The following is a 10753-nucleotide window of genomic DNA, read 5'->3' as shown; positions in this document are numbered from 1 at the left end:
TCTGCTCCTGGACACCGCCGCTCCTCGCCGCCCGCGATCCTCTTCCTCCTGCTGTCAGCTGTGCTCTGAACTGGCGCGCGCAGCATGGCGTCACAAAGCGCCTCACGCTGTACGCAGCCCTGCACAGCTGACAGCCGAGGACCAGGAAGCGGTGAGTACATAGCGTTCACCGCTTCCTGGTTCTCCGGTACTTAAGAGCGCTTCCAAAATGGAAGCGCTTCATTAGTATTTGCCGGCCAGCAGGCTTGATTAGGGTGTGCCCAGGCACACCCGGCACACCCCATGCGCACGCCTATGCCATCATTTTGTTTGTTTGTGTGCAGCCATGGATCCTATTGCTGCACTGTCAGGTCAGCTGCAGGGGCTATCTTTGGAGGTAGCTGACCTCCGCACGACCGTCTCGCAGATGCAGAGATCACAGGCTGCTGGTCCTAGTGGTGGTTACCAGGCCTATCTTGAGCCTAACGTTGCCTTCCCAGACAGATTCTCTGGGGGACGTGATAATTTCATTTAGTTTAGGGAGGCGTGCAAACTGTATTTTAGGCTACGTCCACACTCATCTGTGGTTATTTCCTTACTTAAGGGGGATGCGCAGTCATGGGCTTTTTCTCTGGTCAGTAGATGAAGTCTCTCCGGTCAGTAGATGAATTTTTCAAAGCTTTGGGTCTTATTTATGATGATCCGGGTCGGACCTCTTTAGCCAAAACCAAGCTGCGCGGCCTTCGTCAGGGTGATCGTTCCACTGAGATTTATTTCTCTAAGTTTAGAAGGTGGGCTACGGATACGGAGTGGAACGATCCTGCCCTTCGTAGCCAGTTTTGTGAAGGGTTATCAGAGAGGCTGAAGGACGCTTTGGCCTTTCATGAAACCCCAGTGTCTCTGGAAGCTGCTAGGTCTCTTGCCGTACGCATGGATAGACACCTGAAAGAGAGATCTAGGGGCCCCCACTCTCAGGACGTACTATCACTTGATGTATCATCCTCCTCTGACACTTTGGGTGAAGATACTCCTGGGTTTATGTCTGGGGACGAACCCATGCAATTAGGGGGAGCATACTGGTAATGAGAAGGGAGTGTTTTTTCTGAGGACAGAAGGGACATTTTTTCAGAGTATGTCCATGCATTCAACGGCAAAAAGAAAAAAGATCAACGTTTAATTCCCCTCTGACTCTTGGGGGAGTGAGAGGAGAGTCAGAAAATGGAAATGTTTTTTTCTAATGCACACGGTGACAACCCGTGCATACCGACGAACTGAGCATCAATCAGGTTCACCCCGGCCCGACTGTTAATAAACGCCTCAATCCCCACAGTTTTTGACTCTAGCGCCACCTCAGCAGTCATGAGAAATTGGGTACTAGCAGTCAAAGACAAATGCACATTTTTACTATTGATTCTGCACCTCTAACTCAGAAGTGTTTATCTCAGATGGTGCATGACATCAGATTAAGGGTGACTTTCATCAGGAATTTATCTTGTGTTTTGTGTTGGAGGGTCTCCCTGCTCCGGTGGATTGGGGTGATTATTGCATTGACAATTGTCGGTATACATCTTTTTCTGTTTTAACCACATTACTCTCTTTTTTATATCTGATTTCGCTGATGTATTTTCTGAGAGTGGATGCCAGGATTTACCTCTGCATCGGGAATATGATTGTCCCATCAACCTTATCCCCAGAGCTAAGTTGCCAAAATCTAGATTGTATAACCTTTCTGGACCTGAAAGACTGGCCATGAGAGAGTATATTACCGAGAGTTTGGCTAAAGGACACATTAGACCTTCCAAGTCTCCAGTGGCTGAAGGGTTCTTTTTTGTTAATGTGTGGATAATGTGCCATGTGTGGATTTCCGTGAACTCAATCGGATTACTGTCCGTGATCCTTACCCTCTTCCTTTGATTCCCAATTTTTTAACCAGATTGTTGATGCCAAGGTGTTCTCCAAGTTGGACTTAAGGGGGGCATATAATCTGGTCAGGATCAAGGAAGGTGATGAATGGAAGACAACTTTTAATACTCCTGAGGGGCACTTTGAGAACCTGGTCACGCCTTTCGGGTTGACCAATGCTCCTGCAGTTTTCCAGCATTTTGCCAATTACATTTTCCATCACCTGGTGGGGAGGTTTGTAGTCGTGTATTTGGATGACATGCTAATTTATTCTCCAGACGTGGAGACTCATCAGGATCACGTTAGACAGGTGTTACAGATCCTAAGAGATAATAAATTGTACGCAAAATTAAAGAAGTGTGTTTTTGCGGTACATGAGGTGCAGTTTTTGGGCTACCTGCTGTCAACTTCAGGTTTTCGAATGGATCCAGAGAAAGAACATGCTGTGTTGGACTGGGATCGACCCGAAAATCTGAAGGCTCTTATGCGGTTTTCGGGGTTCACAAACTATTACCGAAAATGTATTCAGAACTATTCGACAATAGTAAATCCCTTAACTGACATGACTAAGAAAGGGACAGATGTCTCAGTGTGGTCTGATTCGGCGTTGCGAGCCTTTTCTGCGATTAAAGAGTGCTTCTCTTTCACCCCTATATTTGTGCAGCCGGATGTATCACAACCTTTGTGGAAGTGGACGCGTCCATGGATTTTATCACTGATCTACCTAATTCTTCAGGAAAGACAGTTATTCTGGTGGTAGTTGATCGCCTAAGTACAAGAGTAACATAGTAACATAGTAACATAGTACATAAGGCCGAAAAAAGACATTTGTCCATCCAGTTCGGCCTGTCATCCTGCAAGTTGATCCAGAGGAAGACCCCTCTCTAGTAGCTATAGCCTGTAATATTATTAAGCTCCAGAAATACGTCCAGGCCCCTCTTGAATTCCTTTATTGTACTCACCATCACCACCTCCTCAGGCAGAGAGCTCCATAGTCTCACTGCTCTTACCGTAAAGAATCCTTTTCTATGTTTGTGTACAAACCTTCTTTCCTCCAGGCGCACTTGGTGCACTTTATAGCGTTGCCGGGCCTACATAATGCTAAAACACTTGCACAAGTGTTTGTTGACAACATTGTGAAACTCCATGGCATTCCATCTGACGTGGTCTCGGATCGTGGGACTCAGTTTGTGTCCAGATTCTGGAAGGTATTCTGTACTCGGCTGGGGGTACAACTGTCCTTTTCTTCAGCTTTTCATCCTCAGACGAACGGACAGACGGAGCGCACTGGAGACTTACTTGAGATGTTTTGTCTCTGAGAACCAGGAGGAGTGGTCTTCGTTCGTGTCTTTGACAGAGTTTGCCATAAATAATCGTAGACAGGAGTCCACTGGGAAGTCACAGTTTTTTTGGGCATATGGGTTTCACCCGCAGTTTGGCACATTTTCTGGTTCAGATACTTCTGGTATCCCTGAGGAGGAACGTTTTTCGTCATCATTGTCATCTATATGTCGGAAAATTCAAGATAACTTAATGAATATGGGCAACAAGTATAAACGTGTGGCTGACAGGAAACGTATGAAAGGTCCGGACCTAAGAGTGGGTGATTCTGTGTGGCTGTCCACAAGAAACATTAAGCTGAAGGTACCTTCTTGGAAGTTGGGTTCAAGGTTTATTAATCCTGTAGCCTTCTGTCTTGAACTCCCTCAGGCCCTGAAGATTCATAATGTGTTTCATAAATCTTTGTTGAAGAGATATGTTGAACCTTGGGAGCCATCTTCCTTTTCCACCCGCTTCTGTCATGGTGGACGGTTTGGAATTTCAAATCGCCAAGATAATTGACTCTCAAGTTCTCTGTAGATCTCTTCAGTATCTTGTTCACTGGAAGGGTTATGGACCAGAGAAGAGGATGTGGGTACCGGCATCTGACGTGAATTCCAGTTGTTTGGTGAAAGCTTTTCACAGGTCTCACCCGGAAAAAGGTCGGTCCTGGGTGCCCGGAGGTCACCCGTAGAAGGGGGGAGGGGGGGTACTGTCATGGACGTACCAAGACATACGGATGTCCCGGGGACAGTGAGTGGCAGGAGATCTGTGAGACTGGCAACACGTGGTTTGATCTGACAGGTTTTCCTAGTGGATCAATAGGTGTCTATGTTGTTTCTGGTAATGGCCTCAACCCTTGCCTCCAGGTGATGCTTATGTGGTCATTTAACCTTCCTTATTTATAGTTACTTCTCCCACAATGTTGTGCGGTTTATAGTTTCTGTGCCCATGGATTGTTTGTGGTTGTATCTCTGCTGAGTTCCTTTTGCTTCCATAGCCTCTTTGAAGTTAAGTCTTTCCTTTCCCTTTTGTATTTTGTTTGGGTTCTGTGTGTTGCATTTCCCTATTGTTTTTATTAGGCCTGAAGGAGACTCCTGTTCGTCTTTCCTTTTGGAGGAGCAGGTAGTCTCGTCTCTGCCATTAGTACATGGGTCCTATAGGGCTAGATAGGACTCTAGGTATTCCTGCATATGAATTCACCTACCTTTGGGGTCGGTTCATACTGGTAGTCAGTCAGGATTTTGGTTAGGGTTTCCACTAGGAGGTGTCCATCTTCCTTCCCTAGTTCTCAGGCCTGATTCCCTGTTTCTCCCTTCCCTCCTATGCTCGGTGTGGTGTTTCCCTCCCACACTGAAGCGTGACAGTAACTCAGGATCAGTACAGGATAAGTAATGTATGTACACAGTGACTGCACCAGCAGAATAGTGAGTGCAGCTCTGGAGTATAATACAGGATGTAACTCAGGATCAGTACAGGATACGTAATGTATGTACACAGTGACTGCACCAGCAGTATAGTGAGTACAGCTCTGGAGTATAATACAGGATGTAACTCAGGATCAGTACAGGATAAGTAATGTATGTACACAGTGACTGCACCAGCAGAATAGTGAGTGCAGCTCTGGAGTATAATACAGGATGTAACTCAGGATCAGTACAGGATACGTAATGTATGTACACAGTGACTGCACCAGCAGTATAGTGAGTACAGCTCTGGAGTATAATACAGGATGTAACTCAGGATCAGTACAGGATAAGTAATGTATGTACACAGTGACTGCACCAGCAGAATAGTGAGTGCAGCTCTGGAGTATAATACAGGATGTAACTCAGGATCAGTACAGGATAAGTAATGTATGTACACAGTGACTGCACCAGCAGAATAGTGAGGGCAGCTCTGGAGTATAATACAGGATGTAACTCAGGATCAGTACAGGATAAGTAATGTATGTACACAGTGACTCCACCAGCAGAATAGTGAGTGCAGCTCTGGAGTATAATACAGGATGTAACTCAGGATCAGTACAGGATAAGTAATGTATGTACACAGTGACTGCACCAGCAGAATAGTGAGTGCAGCTCTGGAGTATAATACAGGATGTAACTCAGGATCAGTACAGGATAAGTAATGTATGTACACAGTGACTCCACCAGCAGAATAGTGAGTGCAGCTCTGGAGTATAATACAGGATGTAACTCAGGATCAGTACAGGATAAGTAATGTATGTACACAGTGACTGCACCAGCAGAATAGTGAGTGCAGCCCTGGAGTATAATACAGGATGTAACTCAGGATCAGTACAGGATAAGTAATGTATGTGCACAGTGACTGCACCAGCAGAATAGTGAGTGCAGCTCTGGAGTATAATACAGGATGTAACTCAGGATCAGTACAGGATACGTAATGTATGTACACAGTGACTGCACCAGCAGTATAGTGAGTACAGCTCTGGAGTATAATACAGGATGTAACTCAGGATCAGTACAGGATAAGTAATGTATGTACACAGTGACTGCACCAGCAGAATAGTGAGGGCAGCTCTGGAGTATAATACAGGATGTAACTCAGGATCAGTACAGGATAAGTAATGTATGTACACAGTGACTCCACCAGCAGAATAGTGAGTGCAGCTCTGGAGTATAATACAGGATGTAACTCAGGATCAGTACAGGATAAGTAATGTATGTACACAGTGACTGCACCAGCAGAATAGTGAGTGCAGCTCTGGAGTATAATACAGGATGTAACTCAGGATCAGTACAGGATAAGTAATGTATGTACACAGTGACTGCACCAGCAGAATAGTGAGTGCAGCCCTGGAGTATAATACAGGATGTAACTCAGGATCAGTACAGGATAAGTAATGTATGTGCACAGTGACTGCACCAGTAGAATAGTGAGTGCAGCTCTGGAGTATAATAGAGGGTGTAACTCAGGATCAGTACAGGATGTCTCACACCTGCTGAGCCACCAAAACTACGGTAGTTCACATCTCTGCCAGGGTCATAGTCCCGTATCTAAAGATCATGTCAATCATCTGCTGCTAGAGTTTTTCCTTGTTGTTGCAGGGGTATGCCGATTTCTTATAGTGATAGCTTATTTGCTAGGCTATGATGATCCAGCCTCTGAGACTCCTACCAATCTGAGAATGAAGAGGTGCAGCATTGACTCAGTTATGTGTCTCTTTTATTTGTCCCAGCCGCCCGCAGTGCAGGGATTTGCAGCACAGCCCCATTCACTTGCACCTGAACAGCAGGTGACTGGGGGGCCGCTATGTATTGGGATAACAGTGATTAGGACACAGCTGCAGCCCCTTCATTGTTGGGATCAGTGGGGTCCCAGAGGTCGGATCCCACCCATTATAAAGTGATGGTGTATCCTATATGGAAATACCTGTATGAGCAGCTGCTTAGGGATCCCCCCACCCCTGTCCATAGATTGCATGATGTTACAGCCCCGAGGCTGCACTACTGAGAGACATGTCCCCTGTTGTCATGAAGTCACTGTGTGCATGCTGCCTGGCTATGTGAACACGGACGTGGATGATTCTTTTCTGCACACACTACATGGCAGGTCTGATTTCAGATGTGAGAAAACCACCGCAAACGACCAAAAGAAAGTGACCATTTATTCAAGATTCCAGTCGATATCATACAGGGCTTCATTAGCATATTATATTAGCATACGGGACGCTCAGCCGGAGAGCGCGGTTTTCATACACGTGGTTAATCGGGCGATCACATCGGTTACGCAGATCTCGGTCCATCGGCAGGTGCCAGGAAAAGCCATTCGCGGATGGCGGCGCCCGCCATGACCTTCTCCCCGGATGGACCCGTGAAGCTGGTATGATAACAAGGGCACGAGAGGCAGGTGCAGTCGTCTCCTCCACTCCCTTTGTAAGCTCATCCAATGTGCATCGCTTCCTCTGAGGCACGAGGTCTAGCGTTATAGTGATACGTCGTAAGAAAAAGGCCGCCACGGTACGTAGGTGACCGGATACTTTAGCTAAGTTGGACATGCATTAGGTCTCTTATAGCAGAGGCCCAAAGATAAATAGTTTGTGCCCCCCTACAAGATGAGACCACTCCAAGCCATTACCAACGGGGTACGGGATACAGGAATTTACTTATGGACCGCGGTACCATAGGGGAATTAATGAAAAAGTGCAGAATCCCTTTAATATCCCATGCCTCAAATGCAAACATCACACAATGCAATTACATACAGCCGGTAAATGAACAGATACAGCTCTGTACGGGTAGGGGGTCCTTGTGCTTGTTTACAGGTACAGTAGCGTTGACTGATTAGGTGCGAACCTTAATATTGGCGCACTACAAACACAATATTTAATATAGACAGGAATATATACTTGCATTATATTGGATTGCAATAATTTTGTGATTTGGGTGCAGTACCTTCTATCAACCAGTGGCGGGGCTGCTTCCTCAGTAGACACTAGGATGATAATACAAGGAAGCAGGCAGTGACACCTGTAGGCCAAAAGAGTGTACTGCAACCCAATACAAATTAAGAGTTTACAAATTGACATTAATACAGGAGGATAAATGTTATTTGTATCTATAGATTCTTCTGTGTCAACGTATCGTAGCAAATCTTTGATAACAAAAAAAAAAAAAAAACTCACAATGCATCTCTTGGCCACATTTCATCTAATATTATATTGTGGGTGTATAAAACTCATGTCCATAACCTGTCCAGAAGAAATCTTAGTACCTCAGGAGCCCTTCGTGTAGTCAATCATGGTCATGTGACACTGGGCTTGTATGACGTACTTCACACCACGTAGCAGGGCTGAGTTTGCCATCTGCCACTGGTGGTGAATTAACAATGTGTTTTTTAGGTAAATGAGTTATGATGGACAATTAATGCAGCTGGAAAGAGTTACAGGAGCCGTTCAGCTCTGCTACATATATGTGCGCATAGCCATATACATTGATATGCAACACAACAAATGGGATGCCCCTCCACTGCATGATACTACATGGAGGGCCTGGGAATGGCGACAAAGGGGCTATCGCTTGTGACACAGAATCTGGGTGAAGAAGTTGAGACGACGCTGCGGATATTTCACATTTCCAACATAAGATAAAGCAGAGACGAGTAATGAGACCATAGATGATCCTGAAGATGTGGAGCAGCGTCCGCACAGGAGACCTCCCCTCTGAGCACAGCCGATGCCTGCATCACACGACGCGGGATGGAGGCCGCCGAAGGGCCGCACTTGAAGGCTACATCCACCTTCACAAATGTTATATTCTTTATACTTACAAAATAAAAAATTTGCACTAGCTGTTAATTAAAATGTCCTACTGTTATATTTCTAAATCTCCAGGGCAGACCCATCTGTCTCCATGGTAACAGACGACGAACAAATCCTGTGTAGTCAGATGCTGCAGTCATGTAGCTTTTTGTATCTTTATTTTACTTTTGCTTAATCTACTAAATGTTCGTTACCACAAAGTAGGGGCCAAAGGTCAGATACTGCAGGATTACACTGCACAGAGTTTATTGACCCATCGGTCTCCATAATTTAAATTGCAAAGTTGCTTTATTTTTTATATTAGATGTATTGGAGCAATAAAGAAAATTGGTTTTTAAGGGCGACATAGCTTGTAAAAGGGGTTTTCTCCATGGCTTGGACCGATGATATACTGATTGGATATGCCACATGCCCCCCAGAAAATGCCCAGAACCTGTTCGGCACTCCCAGACCAGCCCCGTGCCGCAAAGACCGCTGACGTATATCGGGCTGTCGTAATTCCTGTTAGAGGGTGTTATTTCAGAAAAAAGTTAAAGAGACGTCTGTATTGATCTGATCCATATGCCGTCAGTGCGAACCATGGAGAAAACCGCCTTAAAGGGCATCTGTCAGCAGTTTTGCACCTATGACACTGGCTGACCTGTTACATGTACGCTTGGCAGCTGAAGGCATCTGTGTCGGTCCCATGTTCCTATGTGCCCGCATTGCTGAGAAAAAGAATACTTTAATATATGCAAATAAGCCTTTAGGAGCAACGGGGGCGTTACCATTACACCTAGAGGCTCTGCTCTCTCTGCGACCTCTGCACTTTGACAGGATCAGGTGTGATGACGTTTTCACTGCTTGGTCCTGTCAATTGAAGTGCAGAGGAAGCAGCAGTTGCAGAGAGAGCAGAGTCTCTAGGTGTAATGGTAACGCCCCCGTTGCTCATAGAGGCTCATTTGCATATATTAAAGCATCATTTTTCTCAGTAATGCAGGCACATATGAACATGGGACCAACACAGATGCCTTTAGCTGCCAAGTGCACATGTAACAGGTCAGCCGGTGTCATAGGTACAAAACTGCTGACAGATGCCCTTTAAGGAACATGCAATTGTACATAAGCCACAAAATCTAAAGTATAATAATACTTTAATATTAAAGATTATGGGACCACTAGTGAGTAAGGATCTGACTGCGCACCCTCCTCTAGGGCATGGTCTTATGATTATTCCTTGTATCCCGCCATGGTTGATGCCATTCAGTAAGGTCTTTGCAGTGTAGTGGTGCCGCACCGTCTGAGAATTCTTTATAATCAGTGGTACTGGTACCAACTCCCCCTCCTCCTGGTTCTGATATGAACCAGATATGATAGGGGTGTTATGGTGGTAACTAGTCCCCATAACCAAATGTGCCAAGTTACTTTACAATAAAGTTATCGAGGGGCTTGAAAACAGAGGAGTGCTCTCATCGCTTTTTATGTCTGGCATGCATTGCCACCTCTCATTTCTCCATTCTGTGGTGGTCCCAGAATTCGGACCCCCACTAATCACATTTTACATCTTATCTAAAGTGTTTGTGGTGAGAGGACTGCCCAGGATAAAACCAGCACCAGGGACTAATACTATGGCGTCCCTTATGTCTGTCGACTATCTCATTGCTTCAGCGACAGATCGTGACAAGGATATGTCACCATTTCAGATAGGTTAGATTGGTTCTAATATAGGTCATTGGTTCTGTATATTAGGGTCCCCATGTCATGGGGCCACACAGTTGTCAGTTATGGCTGTGTTGTCAGAAGCTTGTGCTCAGCTCAGAAGCCCTTAATTCATCTGCATAATGAATGGAATGTTCAGATCGCAACAATGTATCACAAAAGTAACATCTTCCTGGTAGAAATCAGGAGTCGCCGCGTCTTGTGCTTCTATCGAGCTCGTTTATGTACAGTATGAATGTTATAGCACAAGATTATACGTGTGTGCATATAGGAGTCATCGATCTACTATTAGGACAGTATATAGTTGTGTGCAGGGTCGGGTGTCACCACTAGGGGGAAGTGTCAAAAACTGCTCTGCCTTCAAGTGGCAAATATCTCAACTTATTTTAATGTGCTTTCTAACTATATTTGTCCTCATGTACAGCAGGTACAATAACAGGTGGGAATGACACCGAGTCCGTGTCGTCTTTATATACATTTGGATTTTCTTCTCATGTTTTTTTGAATGGAGCTAAATTCTGGGCAATTACTGAATAGGGCGATAATCTAACAGCATCTGCAGATATATAA

Source organism: Bufo gargarizans, chromosome 7, assembly GCF_014858855.1.
Source record: "Bufo gargarizans isolate SCDJY-AF-19 chromosome 7, ASM1485885v1, whole genome shotgun sequence".
Taxonomy (NCBI): domain Eukaryota; kingdom Metazoa; phylum Chordata; class Amphibia; order Anura; family Bufonidae; genus Bufo; species Bufo gargarizans.
Note: the sequence above shows the minus strand (reverse complement) of the source record.